Source organism: Pongo pygmaeus, chromosome X (genome assembly GCF_028885625.2).
Source record: "Pongo pygmaeus isolate AG05252 chromosome X, NHGRI_mPonPyg2-v2.0_pri, whole genome shotgun sequence".
NCBI lineage: Eukaryota > Metazoa > Chordata > Mammalia > Primates > Hominidae > Pongo > Pongo pygmaeus.
The window spans coordinates 135,426,915-135,449,173 of record NC_072396.2 but is presented as its reverse complement, the minus strand read 5'-3'; the positions used below and the strand labels follow the sequence as shown (position 1 = coordinate 135,449,173).

General features: G+C 41.3%; 1 long non-coding RNA gene across 1 annotated transcript in view; it reads left to right on the top strand.

The window, feature by feature from the left end:
* LOC129024695 (uncharacterized) overlaps positions 1–4,691 on the top strand; it is a 41,520-nt gene extending 36,829 nt beyond the window's left edge. The window contains exon 3 of the long non-coding RNA XR_008497123.1: positions 4,639–4,691. This is a non-coding gene — a long non-coding RNA (uncharacterized LOC129024695). The remainder of the gene's footprint in view (positions 1–4,638) is intronic.
* The last annotated feature ends 17,568 nt before the right edge of the window (positions 4,692–22,259 follow it).

The following is a 22,259-nucleotide window of genomic DNA, read 5'->3' as shown; positions in this document are numbered from 1 at the left end:
TTCCAGAAATATAAAGATGAGGGAATACTTTACAACTCAGTCTATGAGCCAGCATTACCCTGAGACTAAAACCAGTTGTAATCAATACAAGTAAAGAAAACTATATATCAATATCTCTTACAAGCATAAAGATTAAAATGTTTTACTAACTTTGTGAAATCAAACCCAGTAATACATTTAAAAGATACTACATCATAGTTAAGTGAAATTTATTCAAGGATTGCAAAGTTGGATTAATATTTGAAAATGTCAGCGTATAATAATTCACCATATTAACAAAGAAAATCCAGATAATTATCTTAGTAATGTAGCAAAACCACGTTCTACAATATTCAATGTCCATTCCTGGTGTTAAAAATAGAAACTTCTATGCAAACTTTCCATAGAAGACAGCATCTTCAAACTGATAAATGGAAAACCTGCTGCTAATATCACACTGAATGTTGAAAGACTGAATGCTTTTGCCCTAAGATCAGGAGTAAGGTAAGGGTGTCTACTTTCACCACTTCTGTTCAACATTTTACTGGAGACCACACTCAATACAATAAGGTGAGAAAATACATAAAAGACATATGTATTTGGAACAAAGATATTTTATTCCCAGACTACAGGATCATCTCTGTAGAAAATCGTAAGGGATCTACAAAAAAGCTACTAAAAGTAATAAGTGAGTTTAGCAAGGTTGCAGGATACAAGGTCAATATACAAAAATCAATTTTTGTACCCTAGCAACAAACAAAAGGAAATTGAAAAATTTTAAATATTATTTTCAATACCATCAAATAATATAAAATACTTAGGAATAAATTTGACAAATAACATGGAAAACATGTACATAATATTGCTGAAAGAAATTTTAAAAGACCTAAATAAATGGAAAGTTATGTTTATGGATCAGAAAGCTCAATAATGGTAAGATAGCGGTTCTCTCCAAATTGATCTACAGATTCATCATAATCCCATTCAAAATCCCAGTAGGCTTCTGTATAGATATTGACAAGTTGATTCTAAAATTTACATAGGAATTCAAAGGACCTAGATGTGTCAAAAATAACTTTAATAAAAAACAAATAACTGCCTGGTTTTAAGATTTATAGTAAAGGTATAATAATCAAGACAGTATAGTATTGGTATAAAAACAGACTTATATACCAATAGAACAGAATAGAGAGTCCAAAATAGACCCACACATATAAGGTCATTTGATTTTTCACAAAGATGGCAAGGCAATTTAATGGGGAAATCTTTTTCAACAAACTGCTGAAACAATGGAATGATCACGTACAAAAAAATAGGGCCTCAGCCCTTATCTCATGCTATATATAAAAATTAACTCAAAATGGATCAAAGACTTAAAAGTAAGAGCTAAAACTATAAAACTTCCAGCACAACACTTAATAGAAACTCTAAGTGACTTTACATTTGGCAAAGATTTTCTAAATAGAATACAATAAGCATGAGGACTTAAGCAAAATCGATAATTGGACTTCATCAAAATTAAAAACTATTGTTTCCTAAAAAAATACTATTAGTAAAATAAAAAGGCAAGTCACAGATGGGAGAAAACATTTACAAATCACATATCCAATAAAGGACTTGCATCTAGAATATATAAAGAATTTTTATAACTCAATAATAAGAAGATAAGCATACACTAAAAATAGGCAATAGATTAGAATAGACACTTCACAAAAGAAGAAATACAAATGGCAAATATGCACATGAAAAGATGTTCAACATCATTTGTCCTTAAAGAAATGTGAATCAAAACCACAGTGAGATATCATTACACATCCATTAGAACGTCTAAAATGAAAAGACTGACCATACCAATGTTGGTGAGGATGTGGAACAACTGGAATTTTCATTCATTTCTCATGGGAATATAAAATGGTATATCCACTTTGGAAAACAATGTGGCAGTTGCTTAAAAAGTTAAACATATACCTACATTACAACCCACTCATCCTTCTCCTAGCTATTTACCCAAGAGAAATGAAAGCATATACACTAGCCCACAAATGCTCATTGCAGCTTTATTAAAAACAGCCGCAAACTGTAAACAACCCAAATGTTCATCAACAGGAGAATGGATAAATAAATTGTGGCATATTTATACAATGGGATGCTGCTTAGCAATTTAAAAGAGCAAACTGTTGATGCATGCACAACATGGATGAGTCTCAAAATAATTATCTTGAGTGAAATAAGCCAGACAAAAAAAGAGTACATCCTGTCTGAATCCATTTATATAAAATTCTAGGAAATGCAAACTAATCTGTGTTGATAAAAGCAGATCAATGGCTGCTTAGGGACAGTGTGTGGGCTGTTTGGTTTACCAAAGGGTATCTCGAAACTTTTGTTGGTGATAGATATGTTCATTATCTTGATTGAGGTGATAGTTTCATGGGTGTATACATGTGTCAAAACTCATCAAAATGTATATTTTAAATATGTGCAATTTATTATATGCTTCAATACAACTGTAATAAAAAGTAAGAGCAGGACTAAAGAGCAATCATGGTAAATGTAGCACAGTGGAGTAGTATGACTGATCACACTGAGTTGGAAAAAGAATAGGAAGTGAGAAAACTGAGATTGGGTATAGACCACTGATTTTTTAGACTTAAAAGATGAGAGCAGCTTTAATAATAGATGAAGGGGACAGTGGTGGCAAGAAAAGATTTCTAAAGAAGAGGGACAGTTGAGCATATGAATAACCTGAGGTTAGGAAACTGGTAGGGAGAGAGGGAATAAAGAGTCAGGAGGAAAATTAGAGGAGGGTGTACAGAGCAAAGGTGGAGAAACTAGAGGATGAGGGCCAGTTCTTCTGAAACTAAAAGAGAAATGTGAAGTGAGAGCTAGTGAAGCCAAAGAGACCTTTGTAGGTATGGGGGCAAGAAGCTGAAGTTAACCTCAATCTCCTTTATTAATTAAGAGTCTTAGCCATTGTATGGGGTGTGGTGAGAGTAGAGTGAAAGGAACTGTTCTTTGAGAGGAGTGATGAAAAACTTGGAGTACGGATGGGAGAAAAACTGGAGAAAGAGATGACTTGGGGCATGTGAAAGGATTGCAGAGTGGCCAGAAGGACCAACTGAGGTTGGAAATTCTGACTGTTAGAGGTACCAATACTTGGGGTGCTGCTCCTTTCTCCCACAGTGGCCATTATGACATCAGAGAAATCATTACTCTGGAGAGACTCAAAACTGAGGCTAAACAGTGCAGATGTGGTCAGTGGAGGGCAAGGGGAAGAAGAGGCAGTCAATACTAAATCAATATGCTCCAAGATCCTGGCTGGACAAGGAAAAAAGTGAAGAGAAAAGGAAGGTCTTGGGCACTGGACCCCTCAGTGAAGCCAAAGAGAAAATGGCATGGACCCAGCCTTCATTAGGAGATTTGGGCCTCAGTGGGATATTGGAGTTGAAGCCACACCCAGTGATGTCAAGTGAATGGAAGTGGTTGAGGTGCTCAGAAGTTAAAGGTCAGAGAGACGTGAGGCCAGGGTGTTTGGGGTGGGACTTCCATGTGTATATTGTTGAGGACACCCAGGATGAGGACAGAACTTGGAGTGTCAAGGAAGCCTGTGAGCTGGTCCTTAGAGTTCAGGAAATGATCATCATAAGGGTGGTAGATGCTGGTATAGTATGATGCTCTATGTCTTAATGGAGTTTCATGCCCTGAAATCTAGTGGAAAAAACAATTCTACTACTGAAAAGATTCATTTTAATTTGATTAAATTCTAGGGACAAAGTTTCAATATAGTTAATTTTGTTTTTTTCTTATGCCAGTTTTTTTGAAGAGGTGGTTTGAACACTTAGTTCGTTGCATCTCTGAGAGAACAAATTAAGATAATGAATTTAAAATGCTCAACCCAGAGCCTGGCACCTAGTAAGTGATCAGTAAATGGAAACAGCAACTATTAATATTACTGTGCTTTTGATTTGTTTTACCATTAAGTAATGTTATCTCTTCGAAGACTTATTTCTATGGCCTGGAGATTTTCTCTGGAGCTATAAGGCACAGTTCTGTCTCTGCAAATGACAAATCCTCTGACATCTAAAGACAGCCAAGACATCTCTCAACCCTAGACAAAATATCCCCAATTTCTCCCCTGTTCCTCCAAGGATCTCCTTTCCAGAATCCCAGTGGAAAAAAAAAAAAACACACAAAACAAGTTCAGTCATAACTTGCCTGTTTTCACAGGTTCACAGCTAGAGAGAAATTTAGCCACAGGACAAATTGTACCTTGAGTCTCACTCATACATGATTTAGATGATATTTAGCTGATACCTTGCACTTAAGACTTTAGAGTTGTTGCTGGACTGAGTTAAGACTTTTGGGTCTGTTGAGATGGACTGCATATATTTTGCATGTGAGAAAGACGTGAATTTTGGGGGGCTAGGGGCAAAATGTTATGGAATGTTGGGGGGCTAGGGGCAAAATGTTTGTGTCCCCCCAGAACTCATATGTTGAAGCCATAACTCCCAATGTGTTGGTAGTTAGAATGGGGCCTTGGAAGGGTTAGATGAGGTAATGATTACAGAGCCCTCATGATGGGATTAGTACCCTTATAAGAAGCAATATCAGAGAACTAGCTCTCTCTCTCTCTCTCTCTCTCTGCGCCACGTGGGGACACAGCGAGAAAGCAATCATCTGCAAGCCGGGAAGAGAGCCCTCATCAGAACTCAACCATGCTAGCACCCTAATCTTGGACTTCTAGCCCCCAGAACTGTGAGAAAATTAATTTCTGTTGTTTAAGCCACCCAGTCTATGGCATTTTATTATGGCAGCTAGAGCTAAGATGTGTATCTTGACTAGAGTTCTGACTTCACATAGTATTCTTAGCATGTGCATATGTCACATTTTACTTATTCAGTCTTTTAGTAATAGAAATCTATATTGCTTTCAGTGCTATCACAAACAATGATTTTATAAACACCCTTGCACATGTCCCTTAATGGTTCTGTTATAGAATTATAAACTCATTCATAGAGTTTATGCATATTTAATTCCATTAAGCACCTTCAGATTGCTCTCCTGAGTGGCTCTACCACTTCACACTCCAACCAACAGAACTTAATATATGATTTCTCATATCATCATCAGCTCATAATATTATCTGGCTTTATAACTTTGCCATTCAAATGTGTGTTAAGCAATATTTTGTGGCTTTTTAAATTTGCATTTATATGAGTACTACTGCAACTGGGCATCTTTCCATAGATTCATCTGTAGATGTAGTTCCATCTACATCCAAAATGGATTTGAAACAGATTAACATAAAAATTCAGAGAAATAGGGCAGATAAATAAAGATCAAAGGAATGATAGGAAAATCATGTAGAGAAAGGGACAACCAAAGGTGAAACAGTTTCCTCTACCTAACATAACTCTGAGTTTCCTGGTAGCCAAGACAAAAAGGAAAAAATGATTCATTTATTCAATAAATGTTTTATGTTGCAGCTTTAAGGTTTGAATTTCTTTGGTCTGTTAGCTGAGTTTCAGGGTAGATAGAAAATAAATATAGTATTGAGAAAATAATCTGACTAAATCAAATCCTCAAAATGTGAGCATCAGAATAACACTAGAGAAAATATTCCTCAGGGCTGAATCATCTTACCAATCATCATATCTGCAAATAGCTTTTGAGACATTTGTTTTGGTTTGAAAAATATTTTTAAGACATGTTGATTTTTAAGTTTTTTCTAAAAAAACTTTTGTTTTGAGCAGTGGGAAGCAGACTGCATAAAACCATTCTGAAAATATTTTCTCAAAACACTGTGATGCTTAACAGTGTTTAAAGAATTTTGATTTTCAAATGTTGGTTTCAAAATGGCTATGAAAATTGCATTCCTCAGGCAAAACTATGGAAATAGTAAAAGAATCTATGGTTGTAAGGGACTAGGGGGAAGGTGGGATGAATAAGTAGAGTGCAGAAGATTTTGGGGGCAGTGAAACTACTCTGTATGGCACTATAATGTTGACTACATGTCATCATACATATGCCCAAAGCCATAGAATGTACCACACCATGAGTGAACCCTAGCATAAACTGTGGACTTTGGATAATGGTGTGTCAATGTAGCGATTCATCAAGTGAAAGAAATCTATCACTCTGGTGTGGAAATGTTGATAACAGGGGAGGCTGTTCATGTGTGGGAGCAGAGGGTATATGGAAGATCTCTGAACCTTCCTGTCCATTTATCGGTGAACTTCAAGCTGCGCTAAAAGATTCTCTTTATTTTTAAAAGTTTATTTACTCCTCCATCACAATGAGTCCCCCCATTGCTGCACTGGGACCAACCAGCCACGGTTCCTGCCTGAGGGCTGCAAAGGGTCCCAGCTATAGGCCTGGATCATTAGATATTTAGCCTTATGAACAAGAAAGGAGCAAATCTGGGGGCTCCCCAAGGCAGAGGCAGAGTCCTTAACTCAGTGGTCCCTGGTACTGTCACAAGTGTCTACTGGAGAACTGTAGAGGGGTAAATGAAGAAGTGGCCCTTTGAGCTTCAGCAGTCACCTTATTCAACTGCAGTAGATGAGGCCTTGCAAGCCACTTAGCTAACCCTGGTAGGGTGAAAGCACTGGATCTTTATGAATCCTGGTATCCCAAAGCAGAAAAAACTCTCAGCAAATACCATTGTTTAAATGTATACTATATTTCAGGTCCTGTACCAGGCACTTAACGTGTTGCACTCAATGTTGTCAGCAATCCCATGAGGTAGATAAAATAGTGTTATTCCCATTTTAAATATAAAGAAACTAAGGGTTAGCAATATTATGTGACATCCCCAAAGTCACACAGCTGGTAATTGGGGGAACTGGTGCTAGAACCCAAGTCCAAAGATTTTAAAACCTGAAGTCTTTTAATCATTTCACTATATCACCTGCCTCCTCTTCACTCAGCAGTGGGATTAGTAATTGACATCATTATATTCATTATATTAAGAATATATTAATATTGTCCTTTATGCTTACCAAGCACATTACATCCTTGTGTCTAACTAGATTATAAGTTCCTTAAGGGTATTAACTGCCCTTTATACTTCCCTTGTAGCCCAGTAGTGCTTATCATAGCTGTAGGAACTTACAAGGAAAGGATGGAAGGAAAGAACTAATATTTATTCAGCACACACTATTCTAAGCATTTTATATGTTTTATCTCATGAAATCTTCATACCTCTTTGATATAACTGCTACTACTAGTATTCCTGTTATAAAGACTGAGGAAACTGAGGCCTAAAGGGTTTAAATGACTTTCTCAGAAAGAAGCCAGACACTAGAGAACATTCTGTATAATTTTGTTTACATGACGATTAAAAACAGACAAAATGGCTACACGGTAATAGAAGTTATCATAGTAGCTACCTCTGCAGGGGATACTAACTAGGAGCATATCGGAGCCTGCTGAGGTGCTGGAAATGTTCTACATTTTTATAGGAGATGGGTACATGGGTGTATATGTCTCTAAAAATTCATTAGGTTGTACACTTAAGATTTATGTATTTTTATATATAAGTTGTACCTCAGTTAAAAGCAAATGAAACAACTTTTTAAACACTTTCTCAGAGAGCTGTAAGTAGTAAATGAGAGAGCTAAAATTTGAATCCAGGTGCATGTGCTCCAACTTTTATGCTTCAAATGTCCCTGCCTCCTGTCACTTCTGCCGTTTTTATAAATATCAGCTCGATCCTCCTCTAGATAGTTTTCACTTCCCCTGACAGCTTCACCAGCTGAACATGAGCTGAGAGAAAAGGATTCATTAAATATCCCACCCTCTGGCGCTCTCCACGCCCCTCACTCAACAGTTCTTTTTAATCAAGGGACCACATCTTAATCCTCATGATGTCAATAATTCAAGCAGAGGCATCCATCAAATGGACTTTAGTAATTAAAAGCTGGTGATGTTGAAATAATTCTTCTGCTTACATTCTATGATTGGAGAGTTTTGCAACCATACACTGGAAGCAATAATAAACAGCTTCAATTTAGTTAATCTATTCAATCTCACCAGTATTTATTGGTCAACTATTCTGCATAAGTCATTGTACAGGGTCTGGTAAAGACTACAAAGATGACCATCAGGGTCCCTGAGGAGGTCTAAGTCGAGTGGGAGTAGTAGATGTGAACAGGTATCTCAGCTCTGCCGGAAGATGGAATGCTGTCATTAACATTATAGAGCTGCAAAGTGACATGAGTATCTAGGGAGAGACATTGATTTCCATGGTAGGAAGGTAAGGAATGTCAGGGAAGGCTTCCCAGAGGAGGTGGCTTTGAACTATCTCCTACCATACATCCAAACTATCCAGATATGTTGGCTCTGTACTCTAAATATATCTTGATCCAACCACTTCCTCCTCACTCCCATTACTAATACTGGACCAAGCTGTCGTCATGCATCACCTGGTCTATTGCACTAGCTTTCTAATTGGGTTGTCTCCTTCTCTTGCCTCCAGAATTTTCCTCACCAGAGTTCACAGACCTACTATTTAATAACAAATAAATAAATTGTTGCTGATTGCCTGCACTGAAGTCTTTTGTTGGCTTTTAATTTTACTTAGAGCAGTCTCTCAACTGTATTATGGCCTCCACAGCCCTACATGATCTGGCCCCTGCCTAGCTCTCTGATCTCGTCTGCCCATCTCCTTGCTCACTGTACTTTAGCCACACTGGCCTCCTTACTATTCCTGAAACTTGCCAAACACATTCCTGTATCAGGGCATTGGCACTCTTAGTCCTCTCTGCTTGGAATGCCTCATCACTCACCTCATTCAGGTCTTTTATATGTTCTCTCCTCAGAGTCCCAAGCTAAAATAGGAATCTTCTCCACCGTTCTCTACCCCTTTGCCCTGCATCATTTTTCTTCATAGCTCTTATCACTACTTGACATTTTCTTATATAAATATGTGTCCATTGATTTATTGACTGTCTTCCTCACTAAAATATAAACTCCATCAAAGCAGAGGCTTTTGTCTGTCTTGTTCACTGAAAAATTTCCAATGCCTAGACACGGCCTTGCACATAGTAGGTGCCCAATCAGTAACTGTTGAATGTACAGTTAGAAATGGAGGTAAAATATATTTCCAGTGGAACACTGATTCGTGCATTCATTCAACACCGTGCAGGGTGTGAGCGTAACGTATGTCTGGGAAGGTAAACCTGACAAATGTGGTCCCTGTCCTCACAGAATTCTCGTCTCATAAACAAGCAGTTACAAACTATAGCATAAGTTCTTTGATGGGGCAAACATTGTCGACTGTGGGAGCACATGAGAGGTCTATCCTACAATGATGAGCATAGTCACTGGTCTATGGTATTTATTTATTCATTGAATCACCTGTCAAACATTTATTAAGCATCTCCTCTATGAAAAACACGGTGCTTGGCAAAGGAAATTAGGCAATTAACAAGATGACTCAATCTCTTCTCTCGTATAGGTCATAGTCAAGTAGATGGGATACATGATCAATGTCGGGATATAGAAAGATAAAGGTGAAGAGTAGTGAATGGAATACAGCCAAGAAGCTAGAGGCAAAGAGGCCTGGGAAAAGGCTGTTGCAATAATCCAATCAGGAAGTAAGACAAGCTGGTCTGGGACAGAGGGGTTGGGGGTGCAGAGGAGGAGATTAACTTTGCCCATAACTAATAAAGTAAGATATGACCACTTTTCCCCAAAGCACCCTTAACTGGCCTGAAGAACCCCATATCAGGCTTTTCACTCTGTCTCTCCTCCCACCATTATTCATGCTGAGTTCTCAGTTGGGAGTCCCCATTAATCCTTCCTGACACTGGCATATTCCATTGCACACAACAGAAATTTGCCACTGGAAATAAAAATAGGGTGTGAAGGCATTTCCCCTACTGCAAAGCAGACTATATTAGCCCTACTAAGCAGAAAGTGGAAGACAGGCAGGAGGCAGATGGGAGCCAAGAGGGGTATGAGAGGTGGAAGGCTCCTCCCTTGAGCCAGCCAACTGGGCCAAGAGAGCCAGACCAAGGGCTGAGTTTCCAGGGGCCCATTCCATTTCAGTCGACTTATTTAGGCATTACTTTATTTATACCCCTGCTTCATTCCACGCTGCCTTCTGATCTCATCTGTTGATCCCCTCCCCCCATCCACCCTTTCAAATTACGGTCATTAGGATAGATTTCCTTGGGGACCCAGGCTACACCTGTTTCTTGCGCATGCTCAAGTGGGAAAGTGTCCAAGGACTGAATACAACTACCTTATTGTTGGGGAGAAAATTGAGACCCCGAGAAGTTGACCACACGGCTCAAGATCACAGATCTAATAAGTGGCTAAATTCTGATTTTATATGGATGTGAGTCCAGGTCTTTTGATATCCCTGGTTTGGGGATGGCATTTTCTTATGGTTCAAATGACAAGAACTCACTTTCCAGTGGAGACCTTTCCTAAACGGAGTGAAAATGTCATTTATTGGAAAAAGGGGATTCCCTTCACAACTTGGGTTGCATTCAACTTTGCAAGAAGCTATGCTTATAAGGGTGAGAGTGTAAAGAAGTATACACATGCCTACGTGGTGGTTTCTGTCAACTCCACACACACAAATGCAAGCGCCCAGGCACACACTTATATGCACATTCACTCCCTTTAGTTGCCCAGAAGATTGGAGCCATCTCTGGTGAAAAAACACATACACACACACACACACAACTATTTTGTTTATGATGCAGCAACCATTTGAAGCCTGATTCCACAGTGGTCTGTAGGGCCTCAAAGTGGGTGAGGGGTGACCTCATCATTTGAGCTTCCTCCTGTCCAACTGCAGGCCCCAGCCTTTCTCTTTCTCTCTCACTCCCTCTACCGTCTCATTTTGTCTGTCAGTCTCTCCGTTGCTTTGGTCTCTATCACACTTCGTCTCTGTCTCTTTCCTCTATCTCTTGCTGTCTCCTATTTTCTCTCTCCCTCTCCATCACACTTCTCTGCTTACCCACCTTCACACTCTGTGTGTTGCTCTGCTTCCCTTCCTCTCTCTCTTCCAAGAAGCCCTCAAGGAGTCCCAGGCTTCTGAGCTGACGAGTCAGAACTGCCCTATTCAGCTCTTAACTGGCTATCTTCCTTAATCTTTCCACAAAAATAAGTCCCATTTGCAACCTATATTAAAAGCCTCCCTGGAAAAAAACAGTCTTTGACTGCTCCCAGCCACCTCCTCACAGGACTTCGCACAGGGTTCGGCACACACCAGGTGCTCAAAGAATACCCATTCCCCAGCTGTGGCCCACTCCATTGACTGTTCAGCAATCACAAAGTTATCCCTAACCCCAATACCTCCTCTCTGGAGCTGGAATCATTCATGGCAGCTGGGAAAGCAAAGAACCTTTGAGCACATGTGTCTGATGTGCACATGTGTCTAGAGAATTCTCTCCCACTCACTGGCACAGAGTCCAATGAGCACATATGTCTAGAGAGGTATCTCCCACTTCCCCAAGCAGAAATACATCATTTGCCCCAGGGCCTAGCCTCCTGAAGTCAGACTAGGCCAGTTATGAGCAAGGGTATACTGGTCTGATTGCCACAGCACCTGTCACCTCAGGCCCCTCATCATCCTTCTTACAGCTTTCCTCTACACTAGATCCCTATCTAGTTTTGCTGTTTTCTAGTTGTGGAGCTCATGTTTAATGTTTGTCTCCACCATTAGACAGTAGGTACCCCACAAGGGCAAAATGTGTGTCTTTTTACCATTATATCCCTAGGACCTAGCACAGTGCCTGGCACAGAGTGGGCATGAATACATATTTGCTGAATAGATCAGCAAATTAACCAATCACGCTCAATTTTCTCTCCTGTAAAATGGAGTGTATTTGTCCGTTTTCACACTGCTATAAAGAACTACCTGAGACTGGGTAATTTATGAATAAAAGAGGTTTAGTTGACTCGCAGTTCTGCAGGCTTAACAGGAAGCATGACTGGGAAGCCTCAGGAAACCTACAATCATGGCAGAAGATGAAGGGGGAGCAAGGCACATCTTCCCATGGTGAAGCAGGAGAGAGAGAGGGAAGGCGGAAGTGCCACACTCTTTTAAACAATGGGATCTCATGAGAAATCATTCACTGTCATGAGAACAGCAAGAGGGAAGTCTGGGAAGTCTGCCCCCACGATTCAATCACCTTCCCCCAGGCCCCTCCCCTGACACTTGGAGATTACAATTTGTGATGAGATTTGGGTGGGGACACAGAACCAAACCATATCATGAGGACAATACCAACTACTTCCTAGGATTTCTGGAAGGATTAAGATATGACTCTCTCTCTCTATATATATATATAAATATATATGCCAATCACTATATATATATGGTGCGTTGGGTTGCATTCAACTTTGCAAGAAGCTATGCTTGTATGGGTGAGAGTGTGAGGAAGAAGTGTACACATGCCTATGTGGTGGTTTCTGTCAACTCCACACACACAAATGCAAACACCCAGGCACACACTTATATGCACATTCACTCCCTTTAGTAGCCCAGAAGGTTGGACCTATTTCTGGTGAAAAAAAAACTATTTTTTATGTTGCAGCAACTATTTGCAATATATATATATATATATGTGTAGGTATATATAGTGTGTATATATGTGTGGGTATATATAGTGTGTATATGTGTGTGTGTGTGTGTATACATATACATATATGGTGACTGGCATACAGCAGGTGTTCAATAAATGTAAGAACTTTGCAGTGTTGTTGGGGGCGACACAATAAAATGACACATGTAGAATTGACCAGTACAGTGCCTGACACAGAAGAGGCCCTCAATAAATATCCATGCCTTTCACCACATGCCTGCAGCCAGAGCTGCAGGGGGACCAGCTAAGAGTGAGCCCCCTTACAAATGCCTCCAGGAATGGTGGCCTGTGCCCTCTGGTAGCCTCTCTCAGCAATCCTAAGCAAGTGGACACTTAGTTTGTAATCTCCAAGGCCCCATCTTCAGCCCCTGCCCAGCCTTTCCTGGCTAATTAGGTGAGTAACGGTGTTTACTGTCTCTGGCTGGGCAGCTGACGGATGGTCGAGGCTGCAGATCATTAACCTTTCCCGGGTTCCCAAATGTTCTCATTAAGGAGCCCTGTCCCATATCTTTTTCCAGCCCTGAGCGAGGACTGTGGGGTTGGCTGGCACGGAGAGCAAGCAGTGAGTAGGACGTGACTGCGGTGGTTCTGGGCAGAGTTCTCTGCTATAGCCCCAGGATTCTTTCTGCTCTTTCCCCCACTTACTTCTTTTAGAAAGCTGCATCCTCCTGGAGATATATGCTCTTGGGAACCTCCCACCACAAGGTTTTCCCTGATTCTGCCTGTAATTGGCTCTGTGACTTTGGGCAAACTACTTTGTCTCTCTCTGACCTGTTTCCCTACCTTTAGAATGAGCCTCTTTGCTCTTTAAAGGCTCTTGCTGCTCTTGGGAATCTCTGTCTCAGGAGCAGAAGTGGTGACAGATTACGACAAGGCAGGACCCAAGAGATGGAGCTCATTAATGGTGACCCTACTCCAGTCCTCCAGTCCACCAGTCAACCTAGTTTCTATCTAAAGGAACTCTTTACTCCCTTGATACTCCTCAGAAGGGCTCTATGCAGGATCCTCTGGACTCCCAGAGGCATGTACTCTAGTGCACAATGAGAATGAATTAATGAATAAAAATCTCTCAGCACTCATGGCAGAAATATGCTTCTGGGTTCTAAATCTCACTAGTTGTATGACTCTGAATGAGTTGCTTAACCTTCCTTGGCCTCGGTTTCTTTAATTGTAAAATAGTAATAATAACAACTCAAGTGATTTGAGATACTAAATGAGATAATGGATATAAAACTTCTAGCTCAGGGTTTGAATTTTCCTAAAGGAAGTCAGGGCACACCCTGTTTTATCTTGATAAGTCCATCTCCTTCTCACTGAAATTGAAGGGGCAAAATTCTAGCACCGTTTCTCTCAACCTTTCCCCACCAATCATCCACAGAGACTTCAAATTTCTATCAGAAGAGCTACTCTTTGAAGGGCATAGGACTTGTGTATTTTAGTTGGGTAAAGGCATCTCAAGGGGATATAAAATGGAGTTAACACATTTGCAGGAAGAAGTTTACCTGATTAGGCTATTAATACCCAGAGAACAGAGATAGGATCCCAATCAGAGAAGTGAAAATGACCAAGATGAGAATATAGGACATGAGCAGAGGAAATCCTCCATGGCTCTTCCTCTCCCTTTTCCCTTTCCAAATCCAATCTATTATGGAGTCCTGTCTACCTCCCTGCACAGATCATGTATCTTAAACTCAACATAGCCAGCGCTGAACTTACGGCCCCACCCCCAATCTGCTCCTCTTCCCTCAGTGCTCCCCATTGTAGTGAATGGCACCACCATCTGTTATAAGTCCCAAGTAAGATACTGGGTCACTTCTTTTACCCCTTTCTCTCCCTATAGTCCACAGAGACTCCCCAAACCCAGTATGTCTCACATCCAAAATATGTCTCAAATATGTCCACTTCTCTCTGTCTTAACTTGAAATTCCCAGGCTGTTCTCCAGGCCAATTGAATCAGAATCTAAGGAGGTGAAACTCAGGAGTCAGTATTTTTTAAAGCTCTCCAGATGAGTCCAATGTACAGCCAAGGATGAGAACCATTGCCCTACACATTAAACACAGTGATATTTTCAAAATATAAATCATATTCTTTCACTATCCCTTCAAAACCCTTTGTTGGATTCTCATTGTGCTTGGAATGAGCTCCTAGCTCTTTCCCAAAACCTACAAGACCCTCTAAAAGATGGTCCCTGCTGATCTCTCTGATATTATCTATATCCTCCCCTTTTATTCTTACACTTAAACCATATTACCCTTCTTCTATACCTCCAATATACCAAGTTCATTTCCATCTGGAGGATTGGCATTAACAGTCTCAGTATTCCCAAGCTCAAAAGCCAACTTTGAGGCCTCAACTCCATTCCAAGGGGAGAATTGCCTTGTTTATACAAGAGAGAATAGTGAACCAAAAAAGTGAAGAAGCTTGGATTTTCCCTTGAGCATTTCCCTATCCTTTCTTCATCCAGTGCTCCTCCATACCATCTGAGCTGGTGTGTGCAGTGTCCATACCAGCTGTTACTTGTTTGAAGGCCCTGCACTGGACATTTCCATCACTACAAACAATTTTACACTGTGAAATCTAGTTAAATCCTAAGTGCAAATTAAAACCATGAACACACACACACACACACACACACATCCAAAAATGGCTAAATTCTTTTAAAAGATATCAGTACAAGTGTTGGGAAGGATAAGGAGCACCAAGAATTCATATACTCTCCTGGTAGGCGTACAAATAGGAACAATCACTTTAGAAAATTGTTTGACAGTATCTAACAAAGTAAAATATATACTTGATCTAACCTAACCTATGATCTAGCAATTCTATACTTAGGTATATTGAAAAATAAGTGCATATGCCCACCTAAAAACATGTACAAGAGTGTTTATAGCCAATGAGAACACATGGACACAGGGAGGGGAACAGCACACACTGGCGTATACTGGGGACTGTCAGGGGGTGCAGGAAGGGAGAGCATCAGAATAAATAGCTAATGAATGCGAAACTTAATACCTAGGTGATGGGTTGATAGGTGCAGAAAACTACCATGGTACACGTTTACCTATGTAACAAACCTGCACGTTCTGCACATGTATCCAGGAACTTAAAATAAAATAAAAATAAAAATAAAAATAAACCTTCTAAAAAGGACAAAAAAAGAATGTTCATAGCAACAACATCATACATAATAGTCCCTAATTAGAAATCACTCAAATGTCCACTCAGCAGTGGAATGATAAATAAAATGCCATATGTTCATACAATGAAATGCTACAAATACAGTAAAAAATAAACTACTGGCACATTCAACAACATGGATGAATTTTACAGACGTACGGATGAATAAAAGAAGGCAGACATGAAAGAGTACATTGAAGAACAAGCAAGCTGAACATTGCTGATAGAAGTCAGACTAGCACAGTGTATCTCAAAGCAACTGCAGCACTTCAGAACTTGTTATAAATGCAGATTCTTGAGCCACATCCAGATCTATTTAATGAGAATCTCTGAAGGTGGGGCTCAGTCATCCGTGCAACAAGCCCTCCAGATGATTCTGGATTAGTGGTTACCTCTTGGAGGAATATTAACTGGGAAGGGGCATGAGAGAGCCTTCTATCATGCTTGAGATGTTCCACAGCATCAGGGAAATATAATATAAGCAGGTAGGACAAATTCAGAAAGTAATGGGGAATGGGCTGGGGTTTGAAAACAGGACATGGAATCCTGTCGATGTGAAGGAATTTGAAGTGGCAGGGATGAGGAGTGGGAAAGGGCAGCCCTGACTGGTTCTAATTGTATTTGCCAGGCTGGTGCTCTCCATTTGAGCTCAGCTGCCTTCTTGCTCTCCAACCTCTACCACAAAGCCTGGAGAATGCCCCCATTTATCCTACCCAGAGAGTAGTGCTTAGCCATGGGCCTTGGTTGCTGACCTGCCTGCCTTTGAAACTTTCTTTCCAATTAATAGAACTCTCATCTCCTTAATGGAATGAGCCAGTTCTGTTCCAAAGGCCATTTCATTTGGCTTTGGCTCTGGCTGGTGGTGGGGAGACTAAAGGATCTTGCTGAGTCTGCCAGAGTCATCATTTTCCTGTCCACCCCATCAGTCCACTTACTTTAAGAGCCTGTCAGGAAGAAGATGAAGCACCTAACTTGATGCTATGTCCAAAACTGGCTATTAGGTATATGGCGCTCCTGACACTGACCTGGGAGCTGGCCCGAGAAACTCCCAGCACTCAACAGGTTACCAGCTAATCAATGTTGGCTTCTTGAGGACCCAGAACTGTAGGTTTAAACTAGACGAACCTTAGAGGGCTTCTGGTGTATCACCTCATTGGATTTGTGGTGGAAATGAAGTCCAGGACCACACAGGAAACTTGTGGCTCCCAGGAAGGATGCTTAGTAGATGTGCCAGCTATATCATCCATGTGTCTCCCAAAAGATGACCATATGGAAAAGTTTGTGGCTTCAGCTTCAGCTCCTATTTCTGTTCAATTTTTGTCAACAAAGATTGTCTCTCGAGCAATGGGCTTGTGATGGGAATATGTTTCCTCATTGAAAACTCGTTTCATGCCCAGGAAAGTAGCTTTCCTCCAGAACTCTGAGAATTAAAGATGCTCACCCCAGGGACCTGAAGAGGCAGGGCAGTGTGCTGCAAAATGGGCTGGCCCTCCCTAGGACTGTTTTCACAGTAGTACCTGTCCCTAAAGTTTGGGTTGGAGCATCCTGGCTTTCATTCTTTAATTTGTCCGTGCCACATGCTAAGCACCACTGTGAACAGATTCTCTTTGCCATGGATAATACAGCCTTTCTATTTGGAGAACTCTAGTGTGATGGAGGTCAAAGAGACCATGTGGTGTGGTAGAAAGACTACTGAACCTAAAGACAGAGAGACATGGATTCATAGTCCCAGCTCTGCCACTTACTAGTCATGAGATATTGATCAAATCATTTCATTTTTGAGCCCTGTTTTCCCCAACTATACAATGGAGATTATAATGTCTACTTTTCAGAGTTGTATAGATAAAATAATGGTCATAGAGTATTTTACACAGTGCCAGACACACAGTAGGAACTCACTAAATGATACCTGTCGTCTTTATTAGCTGAGTAATCTCAAGCAAATCCTTTCACCTCTGGAGCCATCAGATTTCTTATCATATTTCAAATGGAGATGATAATATCCTCCTGATAGGATTGTTATGATGATTAAATGAAGATACGTTTATAAAATGCCTTGCACAATGCCTGGCACATGGTAGGCACTCAATACCTGTCTGTTGAATTTGAATAGAGACCAAAGAGAACATATACCTAGGGTTGGGCAGGGAGGGCTTAAGCCACTGGTTTTCCAAAAGCAGGGTCTCGACATTCAATTAGAAGAGCTGGTAATTGCAGAGCCATCAGCACTGGGCCATTTATCTTAACGACAGGAAGCTGATCAGGGATTGTTATGAGATTTTATCCAGTAGCACCAGCTTGTTCAACATCAATTCCTGTCACCTGGATTTTCTCTGTTTCTCAAGTTCCCTGGGGGACCATGACAGTGTTTGTTTTGGACTCAGCAGAGAAATAAGAAGAGCAGAGTCCAGGACACAGACTGGCCATAGCCAGATGCCCTAATTCTAGTCCTTGGACTATGGTAGCCTATTCTCACTACTGCATGGGGACAGGGAGTACTCAGACCAGTGGGATAAATAGATACATCTTTAAGCAATCTCTAACTAACAAGAGAAGTACTGGACATAGGTCCTGGATAAGTGCTATGGGATTATAAGGAGGAGAGCAAAATATCCACTTTGGAGGGACAGGAAGGGCTTCCCAAAGGAGAGCACATTTGAACTGGCTTTGGATGAGTAGGGATTCAACAAGTAAGAGTAGAGGAAATGGCGTCTGCAAAGGCATGGAACAGTGAGACAGCATGGCATATTTGGAAAAGAGATTCAAAGAGGCTCAAATATGTGAGGAGTAGACAGGAGGCTGGACAGGAAGAGAATGTGAATTTCCTTGTAGGAAAAAATAGGGAAAGTGGACTTAATCTTTAAGGAAAGTGGGAGTCCTGAAAAAGTTTTAAGCTAAGGCACAGTTCCCTCATCAGACTCATATTTTTAAGTCTGGGCACACTGTGGATAATGGGCTGCAGAGGGGAGAGACGGTAGCATAGAAACCAGTTAGGAGACTGTTGCAGTCATTCAGGCAAGAAATGATGAGGATCTGTACTAGGTGGAGGCAATGTGGGGCAAGAGGGATCAAGAAGAGGAACTAGGCCTTGGTGGTCAATTGAATGTGGGGGTTGAAGGAAAACAGGGAGACTGAGGATGATTCTGAAGTTTATAGTTTAAGAAACTGAGTAAATGGTGATGCCATTAACTGAGATAAGGGACATAGGGTGAGGAAGTAATGAGTTATGTCAAATTTGAAGTACATGAAAGACATCTAGGTAGAAATGACAAAGGCTGCTACGTATTTCTTATATGCCAAGGATAGTACATTTTCTATGTTTTCTAACTTGATCCTTAAAACAACCCTATGAGTAGACACTATAATTATTCCCATTTTATGGGTGAAGAAACCAAGGTTGGGCAGCTTGCTGAGTCTAGTCTAATTCCAGACTTCTAAGTGTTTGTACTTTACCACTCTTCCAAGAGATAAAGCCTTAAGGACAGTCTCTATGGCAAAGGTCTTTGTATACAAGTTGTGAGGTAGCAATCATTGCTCCACAAATGACCACCCAGAACCTAAATTATTGCTGTGGCAATTTGCAAAGTCATTTCCTGTCATTTCATTTGAAACACCTTCTGGGAGCTAATCTAGAGAAAGCTATATCTAGCCTGGGAGGCTCTGTGCCACTTGGCTGTTGACAATGGAAAAGACCCTCAGATGCCCTTCCACCTGACCAATATTTAGAGGCTTTCATGGGATGCCATAGCTCCTCTCATTTGCTCTGGACCTTGGCCCAGACCCTTTCTCAGTGGCTGCTAGGCAAACAGCTATGGTCAGGCATCACAACATTTATAAAAAAACATGCAAGTGCTAGGGAGCTTTTAGTGCTCACAGGGGAGTAGAATTGTGCTGTTTTGTCCTTTTTCTCTTTTCCCAGTCTTAGATACCTCTCTGTGCAATATATTCCTTCAATGATTACCCCCGAATGGTCTTTCTTGGTTTTATTATTTTCCTTCTATCGACCACTTCCATCCTCAGGGGCTTTTCAGAGTCACTCTAAGACCTCTGTGTTTTTAATTAACCAAGTGGTTTGGTGCCATCAGCCTCCTTCCATCAATGTATTAGTCATTTCCTTCTTAGGCTCATTAATGAACATACTTAATAACACTGTTTCCAGCCCCAAATCTCTAGAGCCCTCCCCACCCCTCCCCACAATGCCTTTCCCCTTGCCAGGAACTGTTGCACACTCATACACTGGCCCCTTCCCTTTGCACCAGTTTGAAATTCATAAATATGAACTTACTCTCCAGGGTTGGAGAGGAGTCTCTGGGCATGTGTGTGGGTGTGGGGATGCATATGCATGTGCAAGAGAGGCAAGGCGGGGGAGTCAGAGAGAAACAGACATAAAGAGAACAACAGGGAAAGATAATGAAAAATTTTCCATAATAGGGTTTTATCCACAGGCCTTTTGAAAATCAGTCAATTACATATAATGTGTATTCTCTATCCCCTCGTCCACAACCTGCTCTCATGACTGCCACTGTGCCACCTCTCCCCCAAAACTATGAATCATAGACTCATAAAAATGCCACAACTGGAAGAGGCCTTAAAGACCATCTAGCCCCAATTCCTGATGGTACAGATGAGAAAATCGAGGTTTAGAAGGGGCCAGGCTATTACTCATCTGGGGTCACCATGGGCATTACTTTTCTAGCTTCTTCAGTGGAGGCCTCCTAACCACCTTCCCTACCCGAGAGTGAGGGATAGTAGGCAGGAGGGGTTGAGGGTACAGAATCAGGAGGCTGATTGTTGAAGTTCAAATCTTAGCTCTGTAAGTCACTGCATTTGTTTCCTGGGGCTGGTGTAACAAAGTACCACAAACCGGATGGCTTAAAACAACAGAAATGTGTTCTCTCACAGTTCATGGGATCTGCAGGGTTGGTTCCTTCTGGAGGCTCTGAGGGAGAAACTGTCTTATGCCTCTCTCCTGGCTTCTAATGATTGTCGGCAGTCTTTGGTGATCCCTGACTAATAGATACATCATTCCAATCTATGCCTCAATCGTCACATCGCCTTCTTCTCTGTATCTCTCTGTGTTATGTCCTCTCCTCTTCTTAAAAGGACACCAGCCATTGAACTGAGGACCCACCCCAAATCCAAGAGGATTTCATCTCAAAATTCTTAACTAATTATGTCTGCAAAGGCTTTTTTTTTTTACAAATAAGGTTACATTCTGAGGTTCTGGGTGGATGTGATCTGGAGGATGCTATTCAAATCACTACAGTGATGAAAACTTTCTGATCCTTAGCTTCCTCATCTGTAAAATGGGCATAATAATATTCCTTATATCATGAGGTTTTGAAGACCAACAGATGGTTTTGAAGTTAATAGATGGTAAAACATTCAGAACAGTGCCTAACGTGTAGTAAGCACATACTGGCATGTTAGCCCACTTATTCTTGAGCTCCTTTGAGAATTCTTTCATTTTTTTTAAACTATGTATCTTACACTGAGAACAATGTTTGGCACATAATAGGGACTCATTAAATATTTCTGAAATGAATTCACGGGTGTTTTGGAATCATACCCAGGGGAAGCCCATCTTCATAAACTGATGGGACCCTGGAGGACTTATCCACACATTCCTCCATCTGGAGAAGCTAGAATTCATCCAGCCCTTTGGGGAAACAACTGAAATGGCAAGGGAGGGATTGAAGCATGCAGGGTCAAAACTTACAAATGACACTGGGAAAGGGCACTCCTGGGCCACACTCAGCACTAAGGAAGACCACAGACTGGAGGAATTCGAATCACTTATCTCTATGGGCACAGATACAGCCATTGGGAGAGGAAGACAGAGAAGAGGCAGGCAGGAAGGCACCAGCTGCCGGCTGACCGGGTCATTGAGTACCAGCAGCTCTCTAAATACAGAACCCAAAAAGGTTCTGGGGACATTGCTAGCAGGGCTAAGGGAAACAGTCATGGATCTCCCTATCGGCTGTGTCTTCAATTGGATATTGTCGCCCAAAGGATTCCCTTACTAGGAAAAGTGCCTGGCAGGGGCTGAGCTGGCTGCCCAGCTGTCTTTCAGGGCTCAGTTACCTTTCACTCCCTCCCCACTGGGCAGGGATTTGCTCCTGGAGTTTGGGTGAAAGAGTGTGTATGTGTATATATGTGTGTGTGTGTGAGACAGAATGTTTGTGTGTCTGTTTCACTGTGTGGCGTACATGTACCTGTTTGTTTGGGGAGGATAGGTTTGCTCTCCAGGGCAGGAACACGTAATCTAAGCCTGCCTCCAAGGCCAAGGCCAGCAGGGGAGCTGAAATCCAAAATTAGCACACTGACCTGAAGCCTTGGCCTGAATGCATAAGGGTGCACATGGCAGGAAGCTGGCCAGGGTGGACATGGGAGAGAGGCATCAGAGAACCTCAAATTATGTCACCCTTAGTGGGAATGCAGGTTCATGGAACCACCAGCCACCATCCCAGGACCGTGCTGTATGAGATAGCCAGTTGAAA